Source organism: Coturnix japonica, chromosome Z (assembly GCF_054131305.1).
Source record: "Coturnix japonica strain WE chromosome Z, WE-NBRP24, whole genome shotgun sequence".
Lineage (NCBI taxonomy): Eukaryota > Metazoa > Chordata > Aves > Galliformes > Phasianidae > Coturnix > Coturnix japonica.
Window position 1 is genome coordinate 10,484,702 of NC_140702.1, and position 14,699 is coordinate 10,499,400.

At 37.5% G+C, this 14,699-nt stretch overlaps 1 protein-coding gene across 7 annotated transcripts in view; it reads left to right on the top strand.

Annotated features, from left to right (window-relative positions):
• The window catches only part of LINGO2 (leucine rich repeat and Ig domain containing 2), a 454,439-nt gene that overhangs the window by 161,449 nt on the left and 278,291 nt on the right, over positions 1-14,699 (top strand). For 4 of the 7 annotated variants that reach the window (XM_085528789.1, XM_085528791.1, XM_015849935.3 and 1 more), the window contains exon 2: positions 7,315-7,396. The gene's annotated coding sequence lies outside the window, so the exon portion shown is untranslated. Of the gene's footprint in view, positions 1-1,610; positions 1,764-7,314; positions 7,397-14,699 lie in introns of those variants that run through there. The other 3 variants (XM_015849936.3, XM_032441226.2, XM_085528790.1) reach the window with 1 other exon arrangement.

The window sequence follows — 14,699 nt, forward strand, 5'->3', positions numbered from 1 at the left end:
TTTAAGCTTTCTTCCCAATCTCAATCACATATCAAGATTGTAGAAACTCCTAGGAGTTCATTTGGATTGCTTATGGAGGGTCATTAACAGATAAACTTTGTACCCATGTGGGAAAACAGCAATACGGTTGGTTTTTTCATTCTCTCTTCTCATTTTTTTAATTGTTTTGCAGTATGTCTTTTTCTTCAATCTGAAGACTTCTTAGATCAATACTGTCCTAGATGTGTGAAAGTACTACTGATGATCGTGCTTGCCTTTATGACATGGCACATCTTGCTGTGTGTTGCCTAAAAACACCATTAAAGCACCATTAGAAAAAAAAGAAAGAAACAACTTCCACTAAAAGATTATGACAACTTACACAACTGAAAGAATGCAGCTTCCTTTAATATTAGGAACTAATGTTACTAATGTACTAACTAATATACTCTAGGACTAGATGCCAGTTGAAATATTTTGCCCCTAATTTTCCAATACAGATAGCTGGGATATTTACTGGGATTATAAATTGCAGCAATGTGAGGGTTGATTACATAATAAGCACCAGGGAATTTGCAGGAGCTGTGTTATTGTAAATGCAGTACAGATAGGAATGGGATCTGCGTATTTCCCAGATGGAAGGTGCTTCTCCCAGTACAGAGCCTTAAGCATTTGTAGGTGGCAAGGATTCAAGAGCATTTAGCTCAAGCCCAGTTTACCTGCACCAAATCCGTAATCTCCTAAGCCCGAAACGTTTCTCCCTCCTGCATCACTATTCCAATGACTTGTTTATCTGGCAAGACAGTGGAGAAACACATGCACAGAGAATGCCTTTGCTGGGAGTTTCTCTGTCCACAAAGGACTGGCTATCTCATCTCTGAAATTCAGATCCTTCATTGCTCAGTGTTTTGCTGATGCATTTGTTCTGTGATGCAGACTTCCCTGGGCCAGATTTCAGGCCACACTGCTTTACAAACTTTAGCCTACAATGAAATTTGTTCCTGTGGCAAAAAACATGAAGAGTGAGGTATAAGCCCAGCTAGACTAGATGGAAGATTGTCAGTGGGTCCAAGATTCCATATAGGTATTCAAAGCAGGAAATCTTCAGGATTTTACAAGGGGTGAAGTACATTTGTGTAGAAATTATGGGGGAAGAGTTTATGATCTGTTTTGTATGTATTTACAGTGTGAACCTTTAACCCATACGTAGATAAGAAAAAGATTTTGTAAAGGCCTCCTGGGGAAATGAGTTCAACTTTGGGGGTCAGTTAAGTTCATTCTCAGAAGCAATATGTTTTAAATAGGCTCAGTACATTTTCTGAATATATAAAATGAAGTACAGCGATTGGAAAAATAAATCACTAGACCGGATATTATCAATAGTGTTGGGACAAAGTTCTGTATCTTCTTGGAGTGTTAAACAGTTGAGTTAAAATACGTAAGATTTCATCCAAAACCTCCAATCAAAATCTAATATCTGAGATACCATTCAGGCAGAAAGCACTTGAAATTCATAGTATTTTATCTCTTAAAATAATATTATTCCTATATGTACTAAAACTACAAGCACTGTATTCACAATCACAAACTAATTTAAGTGTGTATTTTATCTTTCTGTTTCATATGCCCAGATGGTAATCTGTTTGCTTTGGGGTGAATTCATGAAATGAAGCATCTGGAGTTCTGAGTGTTTCGATTTGCTTGACTAGCTGCACCAAGCCCTTGACTACTGAACAAAATATTTGCTGCTGGAGCTCTTATCCTGAAACTAATGTTGCCAAAGGGTAAGGAAAGCATAAATGTATTGGTATGCTTTTCCAGACTACAATTCCACTAAGATTACTTGAAACCTTGGGGGCAAGAGCTCAGTTCCCCAATCTGAAGACAAATGTCATGTATTTTATAAACATAGTCTACTAAAATGAATCCGATCTGCACTTGAATCATCCATCATCTTACAAGTGCAAGGTCAAATAACATTTTGCTTTTGTATAAGAACATTCATATAAAGTTGATTTAGTTATAGTGACAGTTCTATATTCTGTTTTATACTACTAAAAGATATCAATTACATTACAGGTAGATTACAGCTATAAAATGCATTACATCTTATGTATGTGTACTGAAGAACTACTGTATTTTATAGGTGTAACTTTTTTAATTCAGGAACTTGCAAATATGACTGTGAATAAGGAGTGTGAATCACGAGTGTGGAAGACAAAGACTAAGTCTCAAGGCAACTCAAATTTGTGTCAGGGTATGCTGGAGAAGTGGTGATCAAAGTAAGCCCTTGATTAGTTCTTCTGTCACTGAAAGTTTCCATGGATTTTAGGAACAGTTCAATTTTGTTAAGCCATACCAATGGTTCTGAAATTGCTCTATGTATTCTTGTCTAAAATAAATAGCATCCATGTATTTTGTACTTTTCTCTGACCTAAAAGAGACGTAGGTCCTCTCTGAGTAAAAAATAAAAGATTAACCATGCTGACCTGGGCTAGCCAACAATCAGCAGCTTAACTGAAGGATTTTTCCTGACTTGACTGTTGCAGTGATGTACAAGGCCTGATTTTAGGTCTCACTGAAACTACACATATTGGTTTTTGTCATGATCTTGTCCTTGAGATCTGAAACTAACTTAGGACCACTTTGGTATAGCAAAAACTAAATATGCATTCTTACATGAGAAACTCACATTAAATCTTTGTGATCAGTGTTGCTATTGGAGATACTAGAGGTGGGCAAATGAAAACATCTGGTGAGCAAAGACTACAGCAGACAACTGCTGTACATTTCAGCACCAAACTATGCTTAGAAGTAGAAACATTTTTCCCCAGAGAAACTTTAATCTCTTTCTGTTATTTAAGCTCAGTAGTTCCAGTTGCAGCCACTGTAATGTCTGTTCTTAATGTTTTGTTTTGGTTTTAATTTTCAGAATTTTCTTGTGCAGGCCCTGAAATTCTAAAACACAATTGCAAGTCTACAGAGCATAGTGTGTCCTGTAACTTTGAATAGGAAACAGCGGGCATTTGAGTGTCATGCCTCCTCTAATGAAGCTACACTTCCATTTCATTAGTGAAACTCCCCTTTGCTAGAAGAAGTATATTACTGGAGAATTAAATACTTGTGGGTTACAGGGATCTGGCACAACTTGTCAACTCTGCTAAGGGCAGAAAAATGGATTCTTGCCACATATTCATAAATCTGATGGTGAAGAGTCCTGTTAATAGTCATGTTTACAGACCAGATTTTTTTAGAAGACTTTCTTCAATACCAAGTCTTTGGGATATGGTTTAATTCTACAGTTGATTGCTCATTTAGTTGTTTGTTGTTGTTTTTTTAAGAGTTTCTAAGCTTAATGTACATTGCAAACAATCTAATACATCTGCTTAAAGAACAATAAACCCACACCAATTGCCCTAGGCTTCTATGGGAGTTTTTATTTGTTCAATTCTGTAATGCCTGACGAGAACTATCCATTTTATGTTTTGAACTATGACAGACTTCCAGAACAAGCAGATGATCTTAATGTATTGTCTGTAAGTGCCCATTGGAAGTCTTCTGAAAAAGTCTGTGATTTTGTTTGAGGGAAAACATCACCACTAGCCTTACAGTATTGTATTGCCAAAAGAATTCATCATTTTATGCCTGAAACCTTTCCCCTAAGTTATACATAAAACTAATTAACTATGCTGTCAAGATACAGCATTCAGCTGTATTGATAGGATTATTAATAGGATGAATAGGATTTTTATTCCTTTTCAACATACAAGATATATAACAGATTAACTCTTAAAGCAGTAAGCTTTTTCAGCTGTGTTGCACCTCCACATTTTAACTCTGTGGCCTTTAATGTTTGCTATATTTTAGATTGTATAGGCCATGTAACTTACTTTCCTGATGCTCATGCTTATTTTGAGCTTTTAGAACAAAACAATCTTCATTCATTTTATATGGCTCTGGTGTATTGCTCTGAAATCTCTGTATTATCTCCAAGCTGTCCCTGCTAGTGTTCTCTGGTGAATCCCTGTTTGATATTGTGATGCTTCCAAAATCATCTCTGTGACAGTTGTCATTTTCCTTCAAGCATCAGCTTGATTGAGATTGCAGTTAAGGCACTGAAATACACAGATTTAGGTAAAATGTTCTAGAGATAACAAAGGGTAATTCCTGTGGATATATATATATATTTTTTTTTTTTTGCCATAAATCTTGTGATTGGTAAAAATGTTCTGAGTTTTCTCTGCACAGTCCAAGAATCAAAGGCATCTTTTTGTTTGTTTTGTACTTTCCTTCTGGCCTCTCCTTTCTCATCTGTGTCTCATAATTGTTTTCCATTTGGGTTTCCTTCTTGGATATTAAGCTGATGGTTTCACAAACATGCTTTCTATATATAATAGAGACAGATATTTTTGCCATTTGGATTTTGATTTTTGAGCTTCTCCCTTTGGTAGATTTTGGTATCAATACTCCACTGTACTACTGCATGTTACATAGGACAGAAATTAGGCTGCTTAAGGTGTCCTTTGAAGCACATTTCAGAGTTAATTTCTCCCTGGCCTCCTAAGTCTAAGATTGATTTTTATTTTAAATCTGTGATTTCTGCAGCAAAAAATGAAGGGAAGTGCCTGCAATATTTAAAATAGTTCCCATTTGCTTTAGCATAAAATAAACGAAACAAACTTCAGGAGATATGGTGGGTTTGCTTATTTGTATGGCTTTGTTTGGTTGTTCTAATTTTGTTCCATATTTAGTCTGAGAAGAATCCAAAGTAACAGAAGGCAGAATTCAAAAATAGTTACAATATCCCCTAGGAAGTGAAGACTTGAAAAAAGTAAAGGCTATGAGTTCAAATACTGCTCCTCCCCTTCTCCATTAAAACCACCAGGTGAGTTAGCTCTGAATCTTTGAAACTTGCTCTTTATTTAGCTTAATAGTACATAATACATTCAGGAATTCAATACATTATAGAACGGTACAGTGGAATATGTATTTAGACTGCAAGACACGCTTCCAGCACAGTGTGAAAGCTCTCCTGCTTCTGTGGGAAAGCTGCATGGAAAGATTGCTATTCTTAACATAGCTGTGTTTTCTTTTGAAGGAAAATACCTTTCATTGAAACAAATAAAGTGGTCCAAAAATAATGAACTCAGACATTGCAGTGGTGGCACAGTTTCTATACTCTTTGCTCCCTAGCTGTGTTTCCAATCAATAATAGAGCGCGTGCACTGAATAGTCAAATATTTGCTCTCACCAAAGCAGTATTGTCCTGTAGTAGCCTTTACCACAGAACAACACTGAAACAGAATATTTTTTTTTACATATCCTCGAAATGATGGCTTAAACTTAGTGGCAGCATCACTCCATAGGAGTGGACACCTCTGTCTGTCTTTCATAATAAAAACATATGGTTTTATGTTTGTGTGGTCCCAGGGGTTTGACTTGATGGTCCTTGTGTGCCCCTTTCAATGCAGGATAGTCTGTCACTCTGTGATTCTGTGAATTGCTAGGAGTGCGTAAGAGAAGCTGTGGTGAATGCGCTGGCAGAGTACCACGGGCCACTGTTTTACTCCTCAGCAGGACATGTATAGAAAGTAAGACAGAAAAAGAGCTAGTGTGTTGAGGTAAGAACAGGGAGATCACTTATCAGTTACAGACTCAGCTTAGCAAAGATTCTCCAAATTTATTGCTAGTTAAAAATGGAGTGGGATGGTGAGGAAAAAAAGTCCACAAACACCTTTCTCCACCCTCTACTTTACAATTTTAGCTTCACCCCTTCATTCCCAGTTCCTCCTCTTCCTACCCCCATGCTGAGCTGCACTGGATGACGCAGAATTTGGCATGCTCACACATTTTGCTCCTTCTTTGCTCTTTTCATCTGCACTGCTGTGGGCCTCTCTTGGGCTGCATGGGCTGCTGTTCCATGCCTGGAGCACCTCCTGCCCTCCCCCTGCAATGACCTTGAATCTTACTTCTCTCACACAGCTCACCAAGCTGCTCTCCAAGCTGCTGTTGTGCAGCAGTTTTCCTCAGTCTGCTATCCCAGAGAACACCCAGCATCACTCATGGCCAGGCTCTGGCAGCAGTGGGTGTTAGGGTGTAGGGATAGACCTCCACTGCCTGCAGCATCCCTGCACCTAAACCTTTCCATGTAAATCCTAGAGGTGGATTTCTATGTTATTTGCTGAGTTATTTCATTTCTTCAAAATAACGATGTCTAGCGTATAATATTTTCAGCTAAATCCCATTGTAGATCAGCATTAAAAGAGACAATGTATGAAGTTTTCATTTTCACACGATTTGACATGCCTTTGTGGAGTAAGATGGCTGAAAATGAGATGCTAAGGAGCTAATGGGGAACTGGAGCAAATCTTGTGCTGAATTTATCTCTGAGGAGGTGCTGGTGAGGTGAATGAGGAACTCAAGTTTTTCTGTCAGGGAAGCAGGTTTGTGCAGTCGAGTTTAAAATGTTAAGAACATTTGTTTTCTTATTTTTTCTTGCTGTTATTTCACTTTTCAAATTAATCTTTGTCAGGCCACGATATGTTTTATGAAGAGGTGCATAGTATTCTTTTTCCGGTATTTGAAAGACATTTTCTTTATGGCAAGATCCAAAGTATTTTGCTATCTTCATTTGCTTTCTGGAAGGCTTACAGGGCCATGTTGATTGAAAGAGCCCATGGCATCTATTTCAGATTAATCTTCAGAAATAACAGTCACTCATAGTCTTTGGTATCAGTGTGGTTTGGATTTTTGTATAGGCTGTGGTTTGTTTTCTTTACAAGGAATCATTCTGGTCCTGACAAACAAAAAGTGAGCATTTTTCTTAACTCCTATATCCTTGCTTTTGAGTAGATTTTTTACTATGTGTTCCATAAAGGCAGATGGGAAATTGTGATTTCAATTCAGTGTGCCATGGCTGAAGAGTTGGAGACATGGATGGAAAAGGCTGTGGAGGAGCCAGCTTCCATCACCAGTGGGAAAAAAGTTAATCCTTCTGGAAAGACTTCTATTTTCTCTGTCTTTTAAGTGTAATATTTGTGTCAGTTTCACCTTCAGATCCCTTAGTCAGCTGCTTTGTAAGCTACTGTGGTTAACAGTTACCTGCTCCCCATGAGCACCAGTGAATACACAGTATTATTTGGTATTATTTGGCTTTCACTTGCCTCTGCTTTTTACTTGAGCAGAGACATTTATGGCTCCAACATCTTTTTTGTTCCTTCTTGGAAAGAATATGACCCCAGACCGTCTCAAGGAATTTCGCTAAGAACATTGCCATTTCTAAAACCTTGGTACAACTTAGAAATCTAAGTGGATTTTCCTCTTCTTGTTTTCTAGTAAGCGAGCAGCAGAGCTGGAAACCGTGGCAGTAAATTATTTGTCTTTCTTGCTTGTATCCATGGATCCTGGATTTTGCAAGGTAAATCTTCTATTTTAATTGATTTTAAATTTATACTGTTATGCAATTTATAATATTATAAGTATGTGACCTTATAATGCCTCTAGTTGTTGAAGAAAGTACCCTTGCTTATTGTCTCACTGGCATTTTCAGCAATGAATTGTATTGAAATACTCCTATGCCTTAAAATGAATACAGTATGATGCTTTAGATTCATTAGCAAGCTTGCTTTTCTCTCAGGAAAAAAGACAATGATGCTGTGATCTGAGTTATTTGTGAGTTCCAAGCTACTGTTCCTATATTTCCATCAGTCTGAATAGATGAAGAGTTCAGCAGAGCCTGAAGATGTAAGGCTGAGTGTAAATGCATGTTTTTTTTCTGTCAGGAGAAACGGTCTGCATTCTGTGTTTCTTGGTGATTTTGTGTTTATGGAAGATTTTATTAGCTGAGAGACAAGAAGTGACTGTTAGATGTACAAGGCTATGCCTGACAGCCCTTATTGCTGTACACTTTTTAAAATGAAAGGGTCTTATTCCTGCTCTTAAGTGTATTTCTTTATAATACTTTAAGATACGATTCTCAATTATACTTCATTTATCTTTCAAAAGTAGTCACATAAAATATGTGGAAAATTTAGTTTTGTAAGTTTGAAAATATTTCCTGGAAAACAGCTTATTTCAGTATAGCTAATTTTGCTACCATGGAAGACAGAGCTGCTTCTGCCAAGATAATTATGTCCCTAAATACCTTCTTAGTTTACGATCTAGACTTAATATTATTCTCTCTCCTTTAAGACTTGATTCACCTGTGACTTTAATCTTTGAAGTTGTTTTAGTTGTGTGTAGGAAAGAACATTCCTCCCTGAATCTTTCTGCTATTGAAACTACCTCTTTTGCACATGGTGAAAAAAGGTTTTCAAAAGTTTTTTATTATTATTATTGTATAGTAAAAAGAGTCAAACCAGAAGCTATGCAAAAGCTGCTGCAAATTTGTGGTTTTAAATGAACTGCTGAGCAGAAGAGTTATTCCTCCTGATAGAAGTGCCACTATGAGCTATATATTCAAGGTGGAAAATATGCCCTTTTGAAAAAGAAAATCAGCAGCCTTCCTAGCACTTAAGAGGGGGAGTGAATATTCTGCTCTTCAGCGTTTATTTAACAAGCTGAACCCCAAGGCTGTGCATTTTAATGTATTGTATTTCTATAGCGGCGGGGGGGGAATGGGTGAATCAGCCTTTGCTGTGAGTGAAATCTGGCTATGAGATGTGGGTGGTGGTTGTAAAAGGAAAAGTAACTGCATTTCCTTCTAGGCACCTTCTCAGGATGGAAGCCATTTGTAAATACTGAAAAAGGCTGCACATTTTTGCTAGTCTCACTTCACCTTCTAGTAGAAGAAATCTTTTAAGGAAGACCCAAAGCTCAATGATTTTCCATGTAGGTTGTTCAGCTGTGAACAACAGGACTTGTTAGAAAACTGTGCGACAGTGCGTTTCAAAGGGGAGCAGGTGCAACATCCAAGACTTTGTGTTATGTCACACAGGTTGTATCTATCTTGAGACTTCAGAAATGGCAAACGTGGGAAGGCATTTTCAATCAAGCAGTTTGATGACCAAAGCCATAATTTTACAAAACCTTGAACACATTTTCTGTGTTCAAGTTGTATCACATTTCATGAAGGCTTAAGGGTATGCATAAACAATTGTTGAACTGGGGTATATTTGGCTCATTGTGAGCTGAAGAGACAACAGTGTAGACAGTGAGTAAGATTTTGAAGCATCTATGCATGACACAGCAGCTTACAAGTACTGGTCTTTCTACATCACGTGCAAGATAAGAGTTGTTGCTTCCCTGTTCCACACACACAAACGTTTTTAAACATAACTCACAAGGAGTGTTTAGTTGTGATCTAAAAACTTTTTTAATCTGAATTGGCCAGTTCTGACTTACTGAGCTTCCTTTGGTCATAGGCATAGTTAAATCTCAAGGTGCCATTGACTCTAGAGAGCCATGTATAATTTTTGCATTGACATTTCAATAGCAAAACATCAATATTCAATTTGGAGTTGGCAATAAGTCACTGTCAGTGAGAATAGACTAATACGTCTTATGATGATGATCCTGTGTGGGCTAATGAGATGGTTTTAATCAGCCAAAAGGCGAGGTTCAGAGTTGCAGTTTGATCATTCTGCTTTTAAAAAGGTTTGGGGAATTATTGTGAACCAAATTGTCTTTCATTCTACGTTTTGTCTTCCTCCTTCTGAGAAGATTCAATACCACCTACTTAACTTGTTTTCCTGGCATTCTTGCTATGAATTTCCAATGGCATAGTACATCACGTTTGTAGATTTGCATAATCTGATGTTGTCAGAGTTTTCTCTGTACTTTTGATTTAGCATTAGAATACTACAAAAACTGTCCTAAGCTCTTGCACAGTTGTTAGGCATCTCAAGTCCTCATTTAGTAATTTAAAAATCATTACTAAGGTAAGGCATAAAAGCGATACTTTCTCTTATGGAAGTTAAGAAAGTAAAGTAATGCTTTTTTTCATTGTCACCATGTAAGTCTAATGCTTTGTAAGATGAAATTGTCTACCCCCAGAAATTATAAATTTGTTATTTAGAGATTCTTAATGAAAAACAAGAAAATTCTGATGAAAAGATACGAATCAGGAAGCTGTCCTTGTGATTGTGTCTTCTAATGTAAGGTCCCAGCAGCTCTTTATTCCAGAAGCTTGATTAAAGATCAGTTTTCTTCCTGGACAAATATGAACTCACATCTGGCTTCTTTGTGTGGGAATTCTCTTTCTCAGTGATTCATATAGTCCATTAACTAATCAGTAAATGCTAATTGGACCAGAAATCCTCCTAAGTATGCTTTGTAAGAGTCTGGCTGATGAGTTGTTTTTCCTTTTTTCTTCAATGAACAGCCATCCCAAAGAGAATGCTTTGATGGTGCCGTAGTGCTATGCTTTAATTCTGGGCATGAGGGAATGGCAGTGAGCTGTATCAGGGAAGGGTCGGGCTGGGTGTAGGAAAAAGTTTTGCCCCCCAGAGTGGTGGTCATGGCTCAGCTTTGCAGGGCAGTGGGCATGGCTCCGAGCTGCCAATGTTCAGGGTGTGTTTGGACACAACTCTCAGACATAGGGTTTGGGTGGTCCTGTGTGAAGCCAGGCTTAATGTTCTTTGTGGGTTCCTTCCAACATTTATGTGATTCTGTGATTCTGTAAACTGAATGAACACCAGCCAAATGAAGGCCATTTGACAGTGGCTGTTGCTGATACTGCGTTCCTGTAGCCAGGCTGACATAGTTTATCTCCCAGATGTTCAACACTGTTGTGTGATCTGATTTTTACCATTTTGATTAGCTCCAGTTTAAGCAATCCAGGGAGAATGGCATTTTTTATATCATCAGATATAGACAAGTTTCATGTCCATGCAGTGCACATCAAGAAGTAATTAACTGGTCTTGCCACTGTCTTACATACTCAAATTTCTTAAGACGACAGTATTTAATATGTAACCTTACAGAATTTGATGGAGTAGCACCTGTATATTGACCAAAAAATAAATAAATAATAAAAAATAAAAACTCTTGAACAATGATAGAGGAGAAAAATCAATTCTGAATGACAGAGTACTTTTCCCTTCTGCTGTTGGTGGTACTCCTTACTCTTTAAAAAACCTCATCCAGGGGTTTGGTAGTATAATTAATTGAGATTTCTCAAATCTCTTACTGTTACCAGATGTACTTGCCTGAATATGAGTAAAAGCTATTGTAATCACTGTTCTTCAGTCTAAAAAGGAAAACTGGAATAGTTGTGATGGAGTGACTAGAATCATATGCAACGTGGTACATAAATACAAAAAGTGGATCCTTCAGAATTTAAAGATTTCTTTGTGTGTGCAAACTTTATGTAGAGCTACTCTGCAGTCATTTCCTACGTTACAGAAGACAAAGACACCTTGAACAAACCTGCATGAGCTGTTGTCTCCTTTTGGTATCAGTGCCAAAAAACTTCCATTTTCTGTCACAAGCAATGTACCATTTTGGATTGTGCATCTTCTTTGCAATAACAGAATCAGCCCTTGACTTTCCTTCATGCTTTACTCACAGCCTCACTTTGCATCCTTAAATCTCTCTCTCTTTTTTTTTTTTTTTTTTTTTTTTTCCCACCCTAATCTTTGGTATGGAATTTTGCAGTGAGAGCTCATCATAGTAAAATACTGTGCTGCATTTCATTAATCAGAAAGTATATGAGCAGGAAACAAAAGGAATAACTTTGTATATTATTACTGTCAATACAAGGGTGACACTTGAGCTACAGTAGTTATAAAAGTTAAAAGGAGGTTTTATCAAGGTAGTGCATGTTACTGTTGAAACTGAATATAGTAGGTTGGTTTATTTTGATATTGGTAGAAGAATTTTCATGTCTGAAAGTATTTTTCAGTTCCTGACTAGCAAAAAATGAACACAGAAAAATCTGTTATGTAGCAGCAAACTGATAGTATGCAGTTTTTTAATAAATACACAGGTGATCACAGCTTAACGCCTTGAATTCTTTGACATAATTTGTATTTTTAATATAGCACTTATTTCTGGAGTAAAATATGTCAGTATCACTAGAAATGATACAGAAGTTTTTGACATGAATGTCGTATTTCATTCCTGAATAACAAGTTTCTGAGCTTGATTACAAGCGTGTTTATTGCCTCACTGTGAATTAAGTCATGTTTAGACAAGAAGATCATTTTCAGGCTTGCTATTCGCTGAGATTTAATCATGCTGACCACTGTGGTCTGTCTCATCCGTGCTGATGGACAGAAGGACCTTCTGCCAGGCAGGGGGGTTTGAAGCAGGTGATAGGTAGACAGGATATTGGGGAGCTATGGTCAAGTGCATCTCCCTGGGAGAGAAAGCCCTGTGTCAGATCCATTAGAAAGCCTTTGAATTTGTGAGGAAGAACAGGTCACCCTTTCGTGTGAAGGAGGACACTTATAGGTCAATTGAACTTTAATGTAATTTGACATGTTTTGAAAAAGCACTCACTTAGGGAGGCACAGAGCTCATCTGCTGCCTGGAATCCTGAATGGGAGCTGTGGGTATTCCAAAGGCAGGAAGGGATTTTTTCCAACAAATGCTTCTTTCAAAGTGGTTTCTGTAAAGGCAAATACTATTAACGGTATCAGAAGAGGAAACACTACTGTTATCACGTTCTTAAAAGCAAAAGCACAAAGGCTGAGGGGTGAATAGAATAATTAGAATATCTCACCTCAATAGAATATGAATATTTCAATGATAAATCTGAAGGTAGAAGAGCAACATGCTCCTCACTTTGCATTCAGATAGCAGGCTGAGACAAAGAATAGTCTTCCAGATTTCCCAGAGAGTCATTGTGACTGCTTTCCTTTTTTGAGGAGAGACCTGTGCTGCTCCTGGTGATCTGTCTCTGAAGAGTACGGCTGCAGCTTCGAAGGCTGTTCTTCAGAATCTCTCAGTAAAGGCAGTAGACAGAATAAATCTGTGCAAAATCCATCATTTTCCACAGATGGCTGTTTTGTCTGTGCCACTCTGAACATATATTTGGACTCTTTCTGGAATCATTCCTCCCCCCCCAACCCACCCCCAACATTTGGCCTTGTAGTGGGGGGAGGCAATTTAGCAACAATTACACAAAAGCAGAGCAGTTTTAATTGGAAGGTTTAAAATAACTTCTAGTCACCTTCATCTGCTAAAATAAATAAATAAATACATAAATAAATAAAAAGCTCTCTAGTACCATCTATTCAAATGTATTCACTCTAAAAATATTCCTATAAATTAAGCAGAAAGCAGACACCATTTCAGTTTCATGATGTCTTGTCAGACAGAAAGATCAGTGCCTCAGTCAGACATAAAGGTTGATTCAGATGAGGGAGGGGATGGAGAGAATGGAATGAACTAAGAATTGTGTGATTTCAGCTTTAGTTTGGACATGAGAAGAACAGCGATGCCTTTCAAAATTAAAACCCCAGCATTCTTGGAGACAGTAGGCTATTTCTGTGGTATTCATGCCATGTGAAACCCTGCCATTCCTAATGCATTTCCCTATGCACAATTTCACCAGTATCTAATTGATGCCATTCGGCACAAAAATTAAAGGCTACATCCTATTCTAATGTAAATCATGGTAACTCTGGAGTTATAGTAGCACACAGGTAGTTACAGTAGCCCTCAGGTCTCTTTTAGAACTTCTAATTCCACGACAGTGAAGCTCATTGGATAAACATTTCAAAATATTTTTGAATAAGAAGTTGATGGAAATTGTTCATTCACTTGAACATTTTCAAGGTAAAAATGTTTATGATTTATTTTCTGTAACAGATGTTCTTGACTTCTGTTCTGTCTAAAAAAATACCAGATACTGAAATTTGGCAGAACTTTGTTGTATGCAGTAAGAGCAAGTAAAGCAGTATGCCTTCAGATGGTATCCAGGAGCCAAAAATCCATCTATTTTAATTTCAATTGTGAAATATTAGGATTGCCTACACTGCCGTAGAAGATCAGTACTTATTTAACAAACATTAGGAAGAGAGAGAAAAAATTAAATGCAAAAGCTGTGTTGTTCCTTCTTAAGGATGGATATTTGCAATATTATTAGACTGCCAAACAGCTACTTAAGCGAAAACAAGCAACAACACACAAAGTGCAAACTGATATTGTTTGTCTTCGTGGAGGAACTTGGCTTGTGTTTACTATTGAATGTAGTAAAGGAAAGCCAGGAAGTGTGCTTTGAAAGTCTGTAAGCACCTCCTGCCTGAATGTTTCCTTAACATCATTCGTCAGTATTGAATGGTATGCGACCAAGTAGTTGCTGATGAAATAAGGTGGGTTAGATGACTTAGATTCCGACAGCACCAGAGTGCCTTGTTTATTCTTAAAATACCAAAATTGATCATGACCAGAGTTAGCTGCCTAATGATTTGTATCTTTTGTTTGCAGAACATTGTTTTCTTTCCCTTTTTTCATGACCTGCCCTTATCACACCTTGTCTTTTCGTAGTTAGATGGCAGCACTTCTGAGAAGCAGGGCTGTTTGTTATAAAAACAGAGTGACAGCATTTGTAGGTTTGATAGGGATTTTTCAAGAAACTTGTGTTGTCTAGAAAAGGGTGTGAACTTACAGCATACATTATAATACACAAAGAAATATAATGCATGCATGCAAAGCAACAGTGGCAGGATGCAGACAAGCAAAAAAGAAAAAAAGTTGTTGAGTGTGAAATTTGCACTTGGAGAACCTACAGAAACAAATGTATGAAGGCTGCTCCAAAAGTAATGCCTCCTGTT